Source organism: Lithobates pipiens, unplaced genomic scaffold (genome assembly GCF_037356315.1).
Source record: "Lithobates pipiens isolate NorthernLeopardFrog02 unplaced genomic scaffold, aLitPip1_a1.2 Scaffold_16, whole genome shotgun sequence".
In the NCBI taxonomy this organism is placed as follows: Eukaryota; Metazoa; Chordata; class Amphibia; order Anura; family Ranidae; genus Lithobates; species Lithobates pipiens.
The window spans coordinates 48866128-48883847 of NW_027507748.1; the positions used below are offsets into that span (position 1 = coordinate 48866128).

The 17720-nt window shown below is 48.2% G+C and overlaps 1 protein-coding gene across 1 annotated transcript in view; it reads left to right on the top strand.

The window, feature by feature from the left end:
- The first annotated feature begins 3199 nt into the window (after window positions 1-3199).
- The window catches only part of LOC143981780 (beta-1,3-galactosyltransferase 5-like), a 214169-nt gene continuing 199648 nt past the window's right edge, over window positions 3200-17720 (top strand). The window contains exon 1 of the mRNA XM_077479878.1: window positions 3200-3333. The gene's annotated coding sequence lies outside the window, so the exon portion shown is untranslated. The remainder of the gene's footprint in view (window positions 3334-17720) is intronic.

A 17720-nucleotide genomic window follows, 5' to 3' on the forward strand; every position in this document is an offset into this window, starting at 1 on the left:
GGGGCTGCGGGCTGTGCTCTCCCCCTCCGGTCATACCAGTGCTCCTCTATAGAGCACATGACACCGGATCCATAGATCAGACTGTACATGGTATAGTTACTTCCCCCCCATCCACATTTCCTGCTGCCAGAAGATAGGCAGTCTTTGGAGGACATTATTATTATTATTATTATACAGGATGTATATAGTGCCAACAGGTTAAGGGGCGGTAATCATAGAGTTTACAATCTGATATATGGATCTTGTGTGAAATGCCATATGGAGGGTCACTGGAATGACAAGAGGGGGAGAGTACAGCACAACTGCTTTCACTTCTCAATGGACTCTTCAGTTCCCTACTCTAGGTTGCCTTCCCCTTGTCCAGAGTGTGGGGATGTGGAGAAGAGCTCAGTGACCCCCCCCCACCCCCAGATCCAGCCATGATTCCTTCCTGCCTCCCCTTCCTGTCTGTGTGCAGGAAAGCCACACAACTGAGGAGAAGGTGAGTTCAGCCACCTTGCAGTGCACTATGTATGTGTGAGGCAGCCGGCATCTCTCACTACCAGCTGCCTCTCAGATATACATAGAAATGCTTGTGGCATGCGCGACTTCAGACACCCCGCACAAGCCGTGGGCAGGCGTTACTGGTGCCCTCACCAGTGCTTGCTGCTGAGCAAGCAACTGGAGCCAAGTGCCGAAACTTGTTTTGGCACTACGCTTCACCCTGGGTCAAAGACTTTATTCGCCAGGAAGCCGGGACTTACATCAAATCCCGGGACAGTCCCAACGGGGCGGTTGGGAGGCATGCACATATATAGTCAGGCTCGTCAAATCTTATGATCCCACCCATCACAGGATAACCATCAGTCGCCTGAATAATGAAAACCATGTTCATCAGATCTGCTAAATCTGACAATATCACCATTTACAGGATAACCAATATACACTTGTAATAGCTTCAGGAGGACTGAAATTGAATTATGTGCACCAGATAGTGAACAATTGTAAAGCCATTTGCCAATTCAAACGTGCATGGGTCTAGTTTCCACCCAAATAAAATCACTCAGGTTCAGAGATTATAAGATATTTAATCCTACTTCTGCTATTTTTCCAATGTTGTAGGGAACATAGGTACAGTGGCAGCCCAACCAGCCCTCCCCATTCATGCATGGATTCCAGTGGGGAATTTTTCGTTTTGAAGCATGTGATTAGAGCCAGAGGCTCTAATAGGCTTCAAAAAAAGAGTGGGCTCGGGGGTAGTGGGGGTGGGGGGGGGGGGGTAGAGCACTGCGCCTTAAGCCCACCCAGTGGTGTGATAGTAGCAAATGAATATTCGCTATTGTCACACTGATTTTGCCTCCTGGCCAATCAGGAAGCGTGTCTTGAGACCCGTTTCTCAATTGGCCTAAAGGAGAAGCTACCCTATTGGCTGAGGGAGGAAGAGGGGAGAAAATCAAGATGCGGACACTGCCGAGATGCTGAGGAGGAGACGCAGGGGAAGCTGGCCATCGATCGCCTGGAGGGAAGCGTTGCAGGTGAATGACCACTCAGGGTGTAATTAGGGTTACCACCTCATCCCTTTAAAGCCAAACACATATGAATAATACAGGTTCTGGGGCTAATTTAATGCAGATAAGGCACTAAGTGAGTTTAATTACCACCTTAGTCAGCTACAGTGTAATTAATATGTGTTCGGGTTTAACACTTTTATGACTAAGCCTATTTTTGACATTTGGTGTTTACAAGTTAAAATCTGTATTTTTTGCTAGAAAATAACTTAAAACCCCCCAAACATTATATATATATATATATATATATATATGTATATATATATATATATATTTTAGCAGAGAATCTAGAGAATAAAATGGCGATTGTTGCAATATTTTATGTCACACGGTATTTGTGCAGCGGTGTTTTAAGCTCAACTTTTTGGGAAAAGGGACACTTTCATGAATTTTAAAAAAATGAAACAGTAACATTAGCCCAATTTTTTTGTATAATGTGAAAGATGATGTTACGCCGAGTAAATAGATACCAAACATGTCACACTTTATAATTGCACACGCTCGTGGAATGACAACAAACTACGGTACCTAAAAATCTCCATAGGCAACACTTTTTTTTATGGTTACCAGGTTAGAGTTACAGAGGAGGTCTAGTACTAGAATTGTTGCTCTTGCTCTGACGATCGCGGCGATACCACACATGTGTGATTTGAACACCGTTTACATATGCGGGCGCGACTTCCGCATGCGTTTTCTTTGCTGCGCTCGCTCGCGGCGACGGGGGCGCTTTAAAAAAAATTCTTAATTATTTTAATATTAATTAATTTTATATATATATATATATATATATATATATATATATATATATATATATATATATATATATATAAAGATCACTTTTATTGCTGTCAAAAGGAATGCACTTCAAAGTATTCAGATCGCCGTTTTTTGGCGATTCTGAATATTGTATATTTTTTGTATATTTTTGGTATATTTTTTTTAATTTTTTTAAAACCGGCGCCATTGGCAGTCGAGTAAAAGGGAAGTGACATCATGATGTCGCTTCCGTGTTTACAATCAGGAGACTGGAATAAAGCCACTTACGGCTTCATTCCAGTCTGTCCCTAGCCGCCGGAGGCATTGGATTGTTGATCGGGGCTCCCGGTAGAACAGGAGGCCTGGTAAGAGTGGCGGGAGGGGGGTGTCCACTCCTGCGGTATAACAGCCGAGCAGCTTTTAGCCCACCGGTTGTTATCGCTGGAAAGCTGATCGCCGGCTCTAAAAAGAACAGTACCGGGGTCGTGCCTGCAGCTGCGGGCATCATCCCGGTATAACCCCCAAAAGCAGAGTACGCACATCTGCGTACGCTCGGCGGCAAGGGGTTAAAGGGATGAGATGCCAACTCTAGGTGTAATGTTTAACTGCAAAAAACAAAATTGCTTCCTCATATGACGCTCTCAGTGTATGTCTAAAAGTAACAGGCTTATTAATAATTTACATTCAGTCTTGGGTTGCACAATGGATTATTCAGTATATACCATACATGAAGGTGTTGCAATGCTCAGATCAATGAGTGTGTGTTGGATCATACAGTCATTATTTGTAGGTCCGACCCCTGAACAGACCTACAGTAATGTGGGCACTTGCATAGTCTTCTTCACCCAAGAGTAAGGGATAAGGCACCCAATGACAGGCAATGATCGGAGTTGATGACACTCATTCAGTCTATTTGGGCTACCTCCCTCAATGTCAGAGATTCAGACATTTTCTTCAAGCCTGACCAGAGATATATCCATCGGCCGTGAGATTATTGAGTATGCTTACCTCAATCTTGAACATCTAGCTGGTGAGTGCAAAATGTATTGTTGGGGCACCATAAGGGATTTTGCTTGGTATGCCGTGTCTTGAATGTCAATAGAACAAGCATTTTGGCACATTATAAAGCCCAAGGCTCTGCCATACACTTACGGTATTGTTTTCCAATTGAGTTGATTGTGGGTAATGATCTTTGTCCACTGGCGAGAGACACTTGGATGAACAATGATTTGAGTCACGCCGACATTAAGAGTGGCACTTCTGAAATTGCAAAGGTACAGTATATGGCAATTTTGCTTGAAACCATTAGTCAAGACCCATTGGGTCATGGATACAACTGGGTTGGACCACTTATTTATGTCCAAGTGCTAAATCAGTGGATCACCTGCAAGTAATAAGGATTTTGAATGACAGTACAGAAGTATGAGGAGCTATAAGATTTTATTTCCTTTGGTTTTGCTAATGCTTACCGTAATAGAATAGAGCATCCACAATTAGTGCCAGATTTAGACCTTGGAGGAGCCCAGGGCACTTCAGGGGCCCTTCATACCCAGAGTTGGTTTACATTCTCAATGAAGAGTCACACATTTAAAAAAAATCATGAACGTCATTCTGAGGTCATGCCTACGCACACACAGTCATATAATCTTTTTAAAAAACTATACAACAAACCAGAAAAATAAAACATTTTACAGATTATGACTGGCAAAATATTACTTTGCAAGATACATTTATTAAAAGAAAGTAATTTTTTATTATTATACACAATTTTTTCAAAAGTATTGGGACACCTGCCTTTACACACACATGAAATTTAATGGCATCCCAGTCTTATGCCCCGTCCAATGATCGGACATTCCGACAACAAAATCGATTTTTTTTCTGACGGATGTTCGCTCAAACTTGTCTTGCATACACACGGTCACACAAAGTTGTTCGGAAATTGAGAACACGGTGACATAAAACACGTACAACGAGACGAGAAATATGAAGTTCAATAGCCAGTGCGGCTCTTCTGCTTGATTCCAAGCATGTGTGGAACTTTGTGCGTACGAATTGTGTACACCCGATCGGAATTTCCAACAACGGATTTTGTTGTTGGAAAGTTTGAGAACTAGACCTCAAATTGTGTGCGACGGAAATTCCGATGGAAAATGTCCGATGGAGCCTACACGCGGTCGGAATTTCCGACAAAAAGCTCCCATCGAACATTTTCCATCTGAAAATCTGACCGTGTGTACGGGACATTAGTCCGTAGGGTTCAATATTGAGTTGGCCCACCCTTTGCTGCTATAACAGCCTCAACTCTTCTGGGAAGGTTGTCCACAAGGTTTAGGAGTGTGTCTATAGAATAAAATAGTGTTAGTTCCAATTTTTTTATACCACACGATACTACTGCAAATGTTTTGGGGCAAACGCAGTAAATTACCCAAAAGATAGGCAAAATATAAAAAACAAGGTTGCACCGAGTAAATAGATACCCAACATGCCAAGCCATAAATTTGTGTGCACCCATGATGGAGGACTTTTTTTAGTATCCTATATTTTCTATAGGCGATGCTTCAAAAGCCCCCTATAAATATCAATTTAGTGTTACGGAGGAGGTCCGGTGCTAGAATTATTGCTCTCACGCCGACGTTCGTGGTGATATGTAACCAGGGGCGGTCTGTCTATTAAAGGTGATAAGGCACCCAATGACAGTTAATGGATAGGTTCATAGTATAGCATGAATCTATCCACGGTCGCCGCAGCTACCCACTATGTATGCGTCCAGCCCCTTTCAGGACACTGGGCGCATTAATTCCAGTGGCGGGGTGTTTTTTTTAGAAGAACCTGATTAGAGCCATAGGCTCGAATAGGCTTCAAAATAGGGTGGATACTGAGTGCAGAGCATTGCACTCGGAGCCCGCCCAGGTGTGTTAGAAAAGCAAATTAATATTTGCTTTTCTAATACTGAATCGCCTCTCCTCCAGTCAGGAAGTGCGGGCTGATAACCATTTCCCGATTACCTGAAAGGTCAGGCGATCCTATTGGATGCCTAGGAAGAGGAGGAGGGAGATGCACAGAGGAAGGTGCCGTGATCCCCACCACAGGAGGCGCAAGAAAGCCGCTGGTCACGCTGCCTGCCACTGACCGACTGAGCAGGGAGTAGCTGTTTGCCGCCCCCCCAACAGAAAAAAATACCAGCTGCCACTGTATATAACATGTGCATCACAACTGTTTTCACGCTTAGGCACCCCAACGCATTCCTTAACTTTCATATGTGTGTATATGTGGAGGTGGTTGGCTTCAACATTTTTTTGGGGGGGAAAATGCCCCTTACATTGGTGGCTAGTGGGAAAATTGCCCCTTACATTGGTGGCAAGTGAAAAAAATGCCCCTTACATTGGTGGTCAGTGAAAAAATGCCCCTTACATTGGTGGTCACTGAGAAAAATCCCCTTTACATTGGTGGCCATTGGGAAAAATGCCCCTTACGTTGGTGGCCAGTGAAAAAATGCCCCATACATTGGTGGCCGGTGGGAAAAATGTCCCTTACATTGGTGGCTGGTGGGAAAAATGTCCCTTACATTGGTGGCCAGTGGTAAAAATGCTCTTAACTTTGGTGTATATATAACAAAGTGCAGCGCTAATGTGATATTGGTGGAATAAACCACAACAAAATGAAAAATATACTCAATGCAGTGACCTCATAAGTATATAGATATAAAAAAATTATATCTATGCTCAGTAATAAAACGATCACACAATCTCCATGTAGTTACACAGACAGCGAAAAACTGACTTGGATTGATGAAAAATAATACTGTGAAACAAAAGTGGAATAAATACATGTTCATAAGTAAATATCTAAGTTAAAGAGGAAGTAAACCCTGATGAGTTTACTTCCTCTTTTTTTCCCTGCAAAGGTAAAGCATAATGGACTACTATGCATCGCATAGTAGCCCATTATGTGTCACTTACCTGACACAGGAGCCAGCGAAGTCGCCGCTGTCCCCTGTAGTCCGCCGAATCCATCTTGCTTGTGGCGTCTCGCAGCTCCGCCGAATGACAGCGGCGAAGCCGCGATGACGTCACTCCCGCGCATGCGCACGGGAGTCGACAAATGCGGCAGCTCCATTCTTGGAACTGCCGCGTTTAGTGCGCCTGCGCGCCGGTGTCTACGGCGCATGCGCCGTAGACAGCGGTGCCCGTTTTCGGGCAAATATCTCCTAAACCATATAGGTTTAGGAGATATTTCTTGGACCTACAGGTAAGCCTTAATCTAGGCTTACCTGTAGGTCAAAGTGGTTTGTAAGGGTTTACTTCCTCTTTAATGAACAAACAATCATAGTGACATAGTGATTTTAAATTAATACTTGGTGCAGACAATTTGGCAGTAGATAATCTGCCACTGATTAATAAAAGGCTTATCAGAAAAGTTGAACCCAATTAGCCGATAAATGGTTCCTTGGGTGTATTACACCACAACCCTTATTGACTCATTACTGACTCATCACACCTATTTGGGTTCAACTTTTTTTTTTTTGTATTTTTTTGTGTCTGTATTTATCGGTGGCGGATTATCTACTAGCAAATTGTCTGCATCAAGTATTAATTTCAAGTCACTATGTCACTATGATTGTTTGTTCATGAACGTTGATATTTACTTATGAACATATAATTTTTCACCATTTTTATTTTTGTTTCACATTATTATTTTTCACCAATCCAAGTCAGTTTTTCACAACTGTCTATGTAACTACATGGAGATTGTGTGATCGTTTTATTACTGAGCATGGATATAATTTTTTTATATATACATGCACTATATGAGGTCACTGCTTTGAGTATATTTTTCATTTTGTTGTGTGCTGTGGTTTATTCCACCGATATCAAATTAGCTTTGTTTTATATATATATATATATATATATATATATATATATGTTTTCTTCACTTTGCTAATTAATCTCTTGCTGTGCTGGCTGCTATTTTTCTATTTAAAGAGACAGCGCGGCTTACTTGTTTTATAAATTCTACGCGGTTTAGGAGATATTTGCAAAATACAGGCACCGCCGTCTACGGCGCAGGCGCACTGAGCACACCGGTGCTAATGGCGATCATGCCGTTAGCAGCGGGTCCCACGCGCATGTGCGGTAGTGACGTAATCGCGGCTCTGTCCAATCACAGCACCGGAGCTGCAGTACCCAGAAGGAAGATGGACGCTGCGTGGAAGAGGGGACAGTGGTGAGTGACATCGCTGGCCCCTGTGTCATGTAAGTGACACATAATTGACTACTATGCTATGCATAGTAGCCCATTATGCTTGACCTTGTAGGACTTAGGCCCAGTAACCTAATGCCTACTACCCCATGCCCACATACCACCCTCCAAAACCCCTCTTTACAAAAGACCCAACTAGGCTTTGGAGTAAATGGCCATCCGGCCTTATTTTATTAACAAATATAAACTTTAGTAAATAACATAAATTAACATTACCAACACTTCAACTTTTAAACTGGTTCCTGGTTGGGTGGGGGAAACGCCCACCCACTGGTCACTGCTACCACCTATTTTAACTTCAACCTTATGCCTCCAGTCGGAATCCCCTGACTCGGAGGCGTTATCAAACCTAGCAGTGACCTACCCCTTTTAACCCTTCCAGGTACCCCCTGTACCTGGAAGTACCATAAACCACTCCCATCACATGGATGGGTACAGCATGTTTTTACACATGTACTTCTCCGATCTCCTCTCCCAGCAACCCAAAGAGCTGCCTTACCACACAACTTCCCTTGTCCTAAACCCTACTTCAGGGCGGGTGGGTGGGAAACGCTTCCTCCTCCGCTCTGTGACTGCACTTCACTTCCCCTAACCATCTCACTTCCTTAGCCCAGGCACCGCCCCCCGTTCCTCCCCTTTCCCTTTCTTAAAGTGTCCCAACCGTTTAAAGCGGCAACTGTGCAGTCCAGCACAGTCATGCCGTCCCTGCGCCTATTTCTTCTGGCATTTTGCTCCGGGACTCTCTTGACCTTGTAGGACTTAGGCCCAGTAACCTAATGCCTACTACCCCATGCCCACATACCACCCTCCAAAACCCCTCTTTACAAAAGACCCAACTAGGCTTTGGAGTAAATGGCCATCCGGCCTTATTTTATTAACAAATATAAACTTTAGTAAATAACATAAATTAACATTACCAACACTTCAACTTTTAAACTGGTTCCTGGTTGGGTGGGGGAAACGCCCACCCACTGGTCACTGCTACCACCTATTTTAACTTCAACCTTATGCCTCCAGTCGGAATCCCCTGACTCGGAGGCGTTATCAAACCTAGCAGTGACCTACCCCTTTTAACCCTTCCAGGTACCCCCTGTACCTGGAAGTACCATAAACCACTCCCATCACATGGATGGGTACAGCATGTTTTTACACATGTACTTCTCCGATCTCCTCTCCCAGCAACCCAAAGAGCTGCCACAGCCCGCAAGGGGTAAACCCTTACCCTTGCGAGCACCTCCAAACCCTCAGGCCCCACTGGATCCCATCTTGCATCCCAGGGCCCACAAATCCGTACCAACCTCAGTCAAATGCACCCCATCACTCCCGAGATACCTCCAAGTGTCCACCTCCAATTCCCTGTGTCGAACCGCCAAACATCCATTCCAAACAAAAACCTGCTAACTTCTTTATTTACTTTTACCGAGCCGTGTCAACCTTTTTGTCCGACCATGCCCATCTCCAGGACCTCTAACCTACCATGTCCGACCATATCACCACCATTTGAGGATAAGCAGCTTGTTATCCTCAATAGGTCATCCTTTCCGTCCCAAATCAAATCCCGCATGGATCTTGCTCCCATGTCATTCCCCCCCAACATGTAACACCAAAACATAGGGAGGGCGGTCTGGTCTAGAGAACCTAAAAAAAAAAAAACTTCCCCCAGCACCCTATTCCCCCGCATCCCCAGTACCCCGATTCACCAGACTAGAGCCTCCTGCCCGGGGGTATCATCAATTACCTGCCGTTCGGCCGAACGACCGACCTCTTGGCCCCCCAGTTCACATACGAGTGGCCAAGTCTCCACACCAATCCGACTTCCCGACCTGTAAAAAAGATTAACAGCACAAACACATACGTTAAGGCAACACATAAACATATCAACAAATTTACAACAAACTCCCCTCGTGCAACCCTTACAACATGTGTGGGTGCACGTGCAACTTAAACCTGTCCGAGTCCCACCTCCCTATGCGCCTGACCACCTCCTGACTCAGTCCTGCCTTTTGACGCCTCCGTCGCCGCCCCAATTCGGAATGAATGTGATGAAAAAATTCTTGTGGTCAAAGCCTGCTACGACAAAACATTTGCGGAACACTGCAATAAATTGGAATTTTAAGAGGGACCCCCAACCCTCATGTACCAGGAACGAACCCCCGCCTTGCGGGCGTCTCTCCAAATAGGTCGCCACCGTTTGTACAGGGCAGAGACCAAACCCAGAAATCCTCCTCACCTCCATCCGTGCCCCCCGTTCACTTTTGTCCATCTTGGAACTTCTGACCCAGATCCCGATGTAGTCTTGACCACACTCCACCTCCCCAGCCAGAAGCCCTCCAGCCACTCCCTTGGACGGGCCTTTCTATACCCTTTCACTGCCTGCTTCCCCCAGCAGTCCTTGGTGTAATCCATCCCTGTGCCCCTGCCACGTAAACAGGAACACCAGACCCGCCAACCCACGGGCAATCGATGCTGGCAACAAGCCAGCCTCTAAACCCAGGCTAACAATAAAGCACCGCATGATCTATACCTGGAGCCTCCGAAGATACCCCGATGCTTGTTAAGCAGTCCAACCATTCCCTCTATACCCTAGAATAGGTGTTCCAGGAGGCCTTAGTCACTGACGCTCTCATCCATTTGGCTGCAGTCCCAAAGCTACACTCCACAGCCACTCGGGACAGGGCACCCCGCACTGCTCCGCCCTCTGCGCCAATTCCCAAAACCTGTCCCACTGGAAGCGAGACAGGGCGTCAGCCCGAGTATTCTCCACCCCCGGAAAATGCACAGCGTATATGAATGCATTAACTTGCAAGCAACGCAGTACTAAAGGCCTCAACAACCCAATTACCGTTCCCGAATCCGCCGTCAACCTGTTGACCACCTGCACTACCCCAAGATTGTCACAATTGAAGCGGACTTTCCGATTGCGAAAGGATTCCCCCCAAGTTTCCAGAGCAACCACAATAGGGAATAACTCCAACAAAACCAAGTTCTTCAACACCCCTGCTTTCTGCCACTCCACCGGCCATTTTTGCCGCGCACCACTGACCTTTAACCACTTTCAGACCGGACCATTTTGCTGGTAAATGACCAGAGGTCTTTTTACACTTTGGCACTGCGCTGCTTTAACTGGTAATTGCGCGGTCATGCAATGTTGTACCCAAACAAAATTTGCGTCCTTTTCTTCCCACAAATAGAGCTTTCTTTTGATGGTATTTGATTGCCTCTGCGATTTTTATTTTTTGCGATATAAACGTAAAAAGACCGCAAATTTTGAAAAAAAATGATATTTTCTACTTTTTGTTATTAGAAAAATCCAATAAACTCAATTTTAGTCATACATTTAGGCCAAAATGTATTCAGCCACATGTCTTTGGTAAAAAAAAAGTCAATAATTGTATATTTATTGGTTTGCGCAAAAGTTGTCACATCTACAAACTAAGGTACGTTTTCTGGAATTTACGCAGCTTTTAGTTTACGACTGCCTATCTCATTTCTTGAGGTGCTAAAATGGCAGGGCAGTACAAAACCCCCCCAAATGACCCCATTTTGGAAAGTAGACCCCCTAAGGAAATTGATAAGAGGCATGTTGAGCCCATTGAATATTTTATTTTTTTGCCTCAAGCGATTGAATAATGACAAAAAAAAAATTTTTTTTTTTTTTTTACACAAAGTTGTCACTAAATGATATATTGCTCACACATGCTATGGGCGTATGTGAAATGACACCCCAAAATAAATTCTGCTGCTTCTCCTGAGTACGGGGATACCACATATGTGGGACTTTTTGGGAGCCTAGCCGCGTACGGGGCCCCGAAAACCAAGCACCGCCTTCAGGCTTTCTAAGGGCGTAAATTTTTGAGTTCACTTCTCACTACCTATTACAGTTTTGAAGGCCATAAAATGCCAAGATGGCACAAAACCCCCACAAATGACCCCATTTTAGAAAGTAGACACCCCAAGCTATTTGCTGAGAGGCATGTTGAGTTCATGGAATATTTTATATTTTGCCACAAGTTGCGGGAAAATTACAAACTTTTTTTTTTTTTTTTTTTTTTTCACAAAGTTGTCACTAAATGATATATTGCTCACACATGCCATGGGCATATGTGAAATGACACCCCAAAATAAATTCTGCTGCTTCTCCTGAGTACGGGGATACCACATATGTGGGACTTTTTGGGAGCCTAGCCGCGTACGGGGCCCCGAAAACCAAGCACCGCCTTCAGGCTTTCTAAGGGCGTAAATATTTGACTTCACTCCTCACTACCTATTACAGTTTTGAAGGCCATAAAATGCCAAGATGGCACAAAACCCCCACAAATGACCCCATTTTAGAAAGTAGACACCCCAAGCTATTTGCTGAGAGGCATGTTGAGTCCATGGAATATTTTATATTTTGCCACAAGTTGCGGGAAAATTACAAACTTTTTTTTTTTTTTTTTTTTTTTCACAAAGTTGTCACTAAATGATATATTGCTCACGCATGCCATGGGCATATGTGAAATGACACCCCAAAATAAATTCTGCTGCTTCTCCTGAGTACGGGGATACCACATATGTGGGACTTTTTGGGAGCCTAGCCGCGTACGGGGCCCCGAAAACCAAGCACCGCCTTCAGGCTTTCTAAGGGCGTTACAGTTTTGAAGGCCATAAAATGCCAAGATGGCACAAACCCCCCCCAAATGACCCCATTTTGGAAAGTAGACACCCCTAAATTTAGGGGTACACTAGTGAGACTAGGTAATAAATGGCGGGTGCCCTGAAACTATAAAAAAATAACTAACCAACCAGCGTCACCTGTAACAGTTATATGGTGATCACTGGTGAAAGGGTTAACTAGGGGGCAATCAGGGGGCTTTATGCGGTAGTATATGGGGGTCCCTGGCGCTATAAAAAGCTGCGGCGAACCTAAATACCTACTTGCCTAACTAGCGTCACCTGTGACACTAATACAGCGATCAGAAAAACGATCGCTTATTAGGCTGGGTTCACACTGGAGCGATGCGGGAACGCCACGAATGCGCGGCGGGTTCCCGCATCGCATGCCTCCCGGCGGCAGTTCACACTGCCCTATGCGAACTGCTGGGAGTGTCAGTGAAATGTTACTGACACCCCCAGATCAGTTCGCATATCGCAGTGCGATCTGCAAACTCGGATCGCATGGTGTGAACACCCATGCGATCCGATTCTGCTGCGGGCCAAAAAAAGGGTCCCGTGCGAATTTGCGGCGGGTGCGGCGGGTGTGGCGGGTGCGGCGAATGGCTGAACTCGAATCGCACAGAGATCGGATGTGATTTGCACTGCAGTGCGAATCACATCCGTTCTCAAACCGCTGCAATCTGAACCCAGCCTTAGTGACACTGGCGACGGGGGGTGATCACGGGGTTAAACCTTTATTGGGGGGGTTAGGGGGGTACCTTAGAACTAAAGGGGGCTAACCCTAACTGCCCTAACAGTTATTAGTCACAAATGACACCCGCCGGGTGATCAGGGGGTTAAACCTTTATTAGGTAATAAATGGCGGGTGCCCTGAAACTATAAAAAAATAACTAACCAACCAGCGTCACCTGTAACAGTTATATGGTGATCACTGGTGAAAGGGTTAACTAGGGGGCAATCAGGGGGCTTTATGCGGTAGTATATGGGGGTCCCTGGCGCTATAAAAAGCTGCGGCGAACCTAAATACCTACCTGCCTAACTAGCGTCACCTGGGACACTAATACGGCGATCAGAAAAATGATCGCTTATTAGGCTGGGTTCACACTGGAGCGATGCGGAAACGCCGCGAATCCGCGGCGGGTTCCCGCATCGCATGCCTCCCGGCGGCAGTTCACACTGCCCTATGCGAACTGCTGGGAGTGTCAGTGAAATGTTACTGACACCCCCAGATCAGTTCGCATATCGCAGTGCGATCTGCAAACTCGGATCGCATGGTGTGAACACCCATGCGATCCGATTCTGCTGCGGGCCAAAAAAAGGGTCCCGTGCGAATTTGCGGCGGGTGCGGCGGGTGTGGCGGGTGCGGCGGGTGCGGCGAATGGCTGAACTCGAATCGCACAGAGATCGGATGTGATTTGCACTGCAGTGCGGTGCGAATCACATTCGTTCTCATAAACCGCTGCAATGTGAACCCAGCCTTAGTGACACTGGCGACGGGGGGTGATCACGGGGTTAAACCTTTATTGGGGGGGTTAGGGGGGTACATTAGAACTAAAGGGGGCTAACTCTAACTGCCCTAACAGTTATTACAGTCACAAATGACACCAATGCAAAAAAAAAAAAAAAAAAAAAAAAATGACATTGGTGTCACTGTGACTGGGGGGCAGGGGTAATTGGGGGGGTGATCGGGGGGTAAAGGGGGGGTGTGAGTGTGCCTGGCATGTTCTACTGTGTGTGGGATGTGTTGGTGCAACTCACTGATCCGCTCTCCTCCGTGTCGGAACGAAAAATACCGACACGGAGGAGAGAATACATCACTTCCTCTCCTGTGTTTACATTACAGGAGAGGAAGTGATGTCACCGGGGATTTCTATTCGTCGGGAGCGATCGCGAGGGGGTGGCCATGAATGAATGGCCGTCCCCTCGTCCGGGATCGCTCCCGAACGAAAACCGACCGCCGCAGGCACCGGGCGGGGGCCCGATCGGGCCCCCGACCCGCGGGAGGCAAATCACGTACATGTACGTGCTTATGCCTGCCCGTGCCATTCTGCCGACGTACATCGGCGTTAGGCGGTCGGCAAGTGGTTAAAGAAGTCCCCCAACCCCGTCGATCCAGCTGCATCTGTGAACAGCTCCAGATCAAAATTGCTAATGGGGGCCAGACATCCCGAGAGCTCGTCCTGTGTACGATTCCAAGAACTCCTGCTACACCAACAAGTCCTCCCCATGTTCCTTACCCAGTGTCACCAAATGCATGGGGGAACTGACTCCCGCAGTTGAAGCCACCAGCCGGTGGCAAAAAGACCCTGCCCATGGGCATGCCCTGTCAAGCAAAGTGCAACTTACCCAACAACGGTTGAAGTCTACGTAGTTGTAGTTCACGCAATCCCCCTGGTTGCCCGCACTTCCTACTGCAACCCAACCAATTTGTCCGCCGGCAGCCCACATTCCATCCTCAAAGAATCAATCTCTATCCCCAGGAATGTCACGGTGGATGCCGGACCTTCCGTCTTTGCCTGCGCCCAAGGGACTCCTAATCGTTCCGTAGGTGTTGCAACGTCCCCAGGAGAACTGTGCAAAAGTTCAAACCTGTCGGGCCCCCCCATAAGAAGTCATCCAAGTAATGAATGACCGAGCTTATGCCTGCCACGTCCCGCACAGCCTATTCCAAGAAGGAGCAGAACGTTTCAAACAACACACAGGAGATTGAACACCCCATCGGCAGGCACCCATCCACATAGTATCTCCCTCCCCAAGTGCAGCCCAACAGCCTAAAGCTTTCGGGGTGCACTGGCAAAAGCAGGAAGGCTGCTCCTGTATCAGACCTGGCCATCGGCGCCCCCTGTCTGTAGCGCCTAACCCAAGCGACGGCAGCATCCAAAGGCATGTATGATACTGCACCTTCCTCCGGCGAGATCGAATCGGTCCCCGACCCTCCTTTAGGAAATGACAGGTGATGTATGAGCCGTAAATTTTTGTTGGGTTCCTTCCTAGGGACGACCCCCAACGGGGAGACCACCAGATCTGGCAGCGGCAATTCCTGAAAAAGGGGGGCCGGCCATACGTCCCAGCGCAACCTCCTAGCCAAACTTCTCAGCTACCACCTTCGGGTAGGACAAGGCTGACCTCAGATTTCTAGCCACCGGTAGAACTGTAGTCAACTTACAGGGGATTTGGAAACTGTCAGCAAAAACCCACTTCCAGCAGGCGATCTGCCGCCCGGTCGTGGTATCTATTGAGGAAAGGACACATCCCGTCCACCCACACCGGTGTCGTCCCCCTTACCTGTAGAATCCCCGGGACGACCCTTCCCCCTCTTAAAACATGTTGACAACGTGTGCGTTCCCCCACAGACGGCGCACATGTGTTTAAATCGAACTTGCGGGTCCCTTCATCGGACTCCCAGCAGATAAACCCAACGCTTTTCGGTCGGTTGTCCTGACGCTGTGGAACTGCCGACCCCCCCCCCCCCCCCCCCCCCGAAAAACAAACAAAACAAAACTGAAAGGCTGATGTCCCTACAGTCCCAACGGAGTGACGGTCTGACCACCATCCTCTGTCGAACCACACGTCATACCTGAGCCATGCCGTCCCTCCGTAGGTCCCATGAGCCTCACTGGTGGCCTCGAGGCACACAAACAGGGCCGTGCAATGTTCCAGCGTCTTCTCACCTATCATGCTTGCTAAGATCGCAAAGGCTGGTAGCCAATTGGAGAAGGTCCGCAGAATCAGCCGATATCGTCTCTTTTTCCCGTCCTCCTTCTTCCGCTTCTCCGGCTTCAACCAATCCAGGTTGAACTGCTCCAAGGGCAGCAGGGTGAATATCTCAACACATTCGCCCTTCCAAATCTTGTTCCTCACCTCAGCCTCCAAGTGCGCTCCCAACGGTCCCTCGAAGCACACGACTACCTCACACTTAGCAGAGTCCGTCAACCTAACGGAATCAGCCACCCTGTCCCCGTCTTATTCTGGCCCTCTGTTGGTGTCACCGCGGCTGCCACTGTATCCGATGGTACCGCAGACCCTGCTGTGTCCCTAACGACCACCACTGGAATAGGTGTCCAGGCCTGCGCCGGACCACTCGGCACCGCAGGCTCAAAGCGCTGTACTAACTCCTTTAGCCCTAGTGGCAAGGCCCAGCGAGCTTGCCCCTGTCCCTGGGTCAGTGGAGACCGGAGGTGTAGACACCCCCCCCATTGCTAGCCACCCCCCGCCACCGGAGTCCCAGTCGAGCTGTGGCGTCCTAACTAAGCATGGAACAATGAAAAAATGGTAGAGGAAACATTAGACTCACCAGGCTGCCCGACAGCCGCTGATACTGGACCCACCTCCGCTGATCGGCCGGGATCGTCACCTCCATTGGACTCCGTCACCTCGCCCTCAGATCTGTCGCCACCTGCCGTGTCATGCGTTGCCTCCCCCGGAGCTGCTGCCGGGCTCGCTCCGCTCCCCTGGAGCAGCCACGCTGCCCCTGCTCGCCGCCCGTCCTTGGTCCATCCGAATTGCTCTGCCCCCGCGGCGACATGCTCCTGCGCCTGTCACCCCGCCAAACACTGCATGCAGGCCGTTCATCATCGCTTGCTCCCCCTCCGGCGCTCCTCCTGGGGGTCTCACCCAAGCGCTGGGGACTGGGGGGCCTGCCCGCTGACCGGCCCCCCACCCGCTGAACTATGCTTTCTTGCTGATGGGCTGGGCTGACCTCCGTGCCCCCCCTCGTCTCCACCGTCTGCCCCAAACCTCTGCGCCTGGCAGGGGTGCTGAGCCATGTGCTGTGCTGCGTCCATCACCCGCTGAGACCTGACCTCCCCGTCAGCCCCCCCGGATGCCATCCTCCCTCCAGCCTGGGGCGACCCCCCAGCTGTGCACCGTTCTGCCCATCTGTCTGCCGGCTGCGCCCCCCTCTGTGAACCCCCGGGGCCAGGGTCAGGGCTGAAGTGGTCAGGTGGCCGGAAAATGCCACGCCTGTGGAGTAGCCGACCCCCCCGCCATCGGTGCCACCTCACCGTCCGCTGTAATGGCCGGCACCTGCTGCCTAACCCTTTCAACGCCCTGTGCCCGCAATACCGCTCTAAACCGGTCCAGGTGTTCCGCCGCCGCCGCCGCCGCCGCCATTTTGTAAGGGGAGAAGCAGAGCGGTGAGGGCGATGTGACCAAACGCTTCCTCCTCCGCTCTGTGACTGCACTTCACTTCCCCTAACCATCTCACTTCCTTAGCCCAGGCACCGCCCCCCGTTCCTCCCCTTTCCCTTTCTTAAAGTGTCCCAACCGTTTAAAGCGGCAACTGTGCAGTCCAGCACAGTCATGCCGTCCCTGCGCCTATTTCTTCTGGCATTTTGCTCCGGGACTCTCTTTATATTTGCAAGGAAACAAAGAGGAAGTAAAAGCCACCAGGGTTTACTTCCTCTTTAAGTCATGATCTCTGACCCCTGCACTGCATTTTGTGCACTACATACCCCTGAAGCCTGCACTCTGTGCCTTACAAACGTTTGTACTATAAAA